Source organism: Haematobia irritans, chromosome 5 (assembly GCF_050003625.1).
Source record: "Haematobia irritans isolate KBUSLIRL chromosome 5, ASM5000362v1, whole genome shotgun sequence".
In the NCBI taxonomy this organism is placed as follows: domain Eukaryota; kingdom Metazoa; phylum Arthropoda; class Insecta; order Diptera; family Muscidae; genus Haematobia; species Haematobia irritans.
The window spans coordinates 176,117,459-176,119,711 of record NC_134401.1 but is presented as its reverse complement, the minus strand read 5'-3'; the positions used below and the strand labels follow the sequence as shown (position 1 = coordinate 176,119,711).

General features: G+C 27.2%; 1 long non-coding RNA gene across 1 annotated transcript; it reads right to left on the bottom strand.

The window, feature by feature from the left end:
- Nucleotides 1-1,170: 1,170 nt before the first annotated feature.
- Nucleotides 1,171-1,713, bottom strand: LOC142241685 (uncharacterized). The gene is made up of 2 exons (XR_012723760.1): nt 1,491-1,713; nt 1,171-1,428 (listed from the first exon to the last, which is right to left on the bottom strand). It is a non-coding gene; the product is annotated as an uncharacterized LOC142241685 (long non-coding RNA).
- Nucleotides 1,714-2,253: the final 540 nt, after the last annotated feature.

Below are 2,253 nucleotides of genomic sequence, written 5' to 3'. Positions count from 1 at the left end.
CCCAAAAATGTATATGCTTGAAGCAAAATATGTTTGGGAGTATATGTTACAGAAGCGATTTTTTGTGAGCGTGCGGGATCCTTTGGGAAAAGTATTAGAAAATACGTCTTTCGGCCGTTTAAAGTTAAAATTTAAATTTTGGACAATTAAATGTCCCAAAAAAGAATAGAAAATCAATAAAAAACAATGAAAATAAAATTCAAAAATTTTACCCCCACGAAAATAACAAAATAAAAACGATGTTTAACATAAAAAAAATATTTTTTTTTGAGAAATAAACCACTGGTCAGATTCTCCATTTTTTTATTCATTATAATAAAGAACATCTCGATAAGTAGTTAGAATGCACTGAAAAAAATTGTCGTGAGGCCAAAGATTTCATGTCCTTAAAATACGAATGGAAATTTAGCTTAGCATTTTCCTTGTCCAAAAGTCGATAAACTTTTCAATGAAGTCGTATTGTCCTTATAATTAAGTGATTTGACTTAAAAATGGGTATCATAACATGAAAGAAAAATTTTTTGGGGTAAAGTCAACTTGACTTTAATAATTCAGAAAAAATCTTTATAATATTAATGAAATTGTCTTTAAATTTGTTGTCTTTTTGAATTTTGACTACAAAGCAAAAAATCGTTCAAAAATAGGATATGTTTTTCAACACTTTATTTAAAAGGCATTTTTTACTTGAAACATAGCATAATTTCTACTGAAAGTCGAGTCTGAATTTGGAAAATAAAGTTGTCGTTAGCTCGTTTTTAAAGGATTTTGATAGCACATGAAGAAAAAAGCTGAAAAAAAAACAAAAATTCAAATTTGCTTCCTAGAAGCAAGTACACAAAACCCAAATTTAAAAGAGAATTGTGTACCCAGAAAAAAGTGACCGCTTCTTTAAGTTAAAATTAACTCATTGTGAAGAAAGTTGAACTTCGTATAGCGCCAAAGACATTTTTATTTGTTTGAACGATGTGATTTTCGTAGAAATTAGGTATAATGCATTCCATATATTAGTTAACATTTTCCTATATTTATGTACCACTATACTACAGAATGAAAAAATTTAACTGATTTGAATTCATATATGGAATGATTTTATTGAAATTTTTTCATTCATTTGTACAAATCTTACATATTTGTGGTAAAACTTTTACTTCATAATTAGAACTGCTTGCCTTCGTTTTTAAATACAATTTTATTTATTTATATAAGCAATTTTATCTTTAATAAAAGACATGTTTTATTAATATATTGAATATATTTATTAAGAATCAACATCATCGACTGTCCTTGAAATATTAGTTTATTATTCCACTATTTCCAATTTCCATGCGATATTATCAACTGTAAAACGCACTTTTTCTTCTTCTTGTACTTTTCACTTTTAATAAGTTGCTGCCTAACGATTTTGTCCTCCTTTTACAATGTCAATACCTACAAATATAAAAAATGATAAAACATTTGTGTTGCAAAAGATAAACGTCACTGAATATTACCTGATAATTGAAGATTCCAAAATGAAGACAAATGTAAGGGTTGTTATTCTGCTGATGTTTTCTTTCTTTATACACCATCACGCACATTGTGAGAAAAACGAAAATTTTTCTCACTAATTTAAAATAACAAATATTTTATATATTTTATTTGCTATTTATTGTATTATTTTACCATATTATTTTTTAACAATCTCTCCGTATACCACAACAACGCGATTCCAACTAAAAAAACAACCCACTCGCAAACATATCGATTACACCCACGCGCAACACATCGATTACGATGACAGGTATCGATTACAGGTAGACAATAGAAATATAAGAAAATTTCCTATATTCTAACAAGTGTGTTTCCTTAAGTTTTGAAAGGATTGCATACTTCTTAGTACGAATGAACTAAAATATTTTTCTATGTCAAGTGTTGTTCGTATGTATGAAAAACTTTCTATTATAAAGGAAGTCGCAATTATCATTTTATAAGAAATTTTACTAATTTTAAGGAAACTTGGTTTTAGTTCGGATTTTGTTTATTTTTACGAATGCTTTGTTATCGGTGAATAAAATTTTCTTGTTCAGTAGGAAATTCTTATACCCAGCGAAGAAAACAGTATGAGTAAAATTCCATGCCTTATTCTAGTTAATGAACTATTCCTAACTGCTTACAGTTTAGGATTTTTTTACTGAAACGAGTAAATTTTATTATTTCTCACAAAAATTTACCTTAATGGAAATAAAATGGATAAACTATGTTGATGAAAAAATT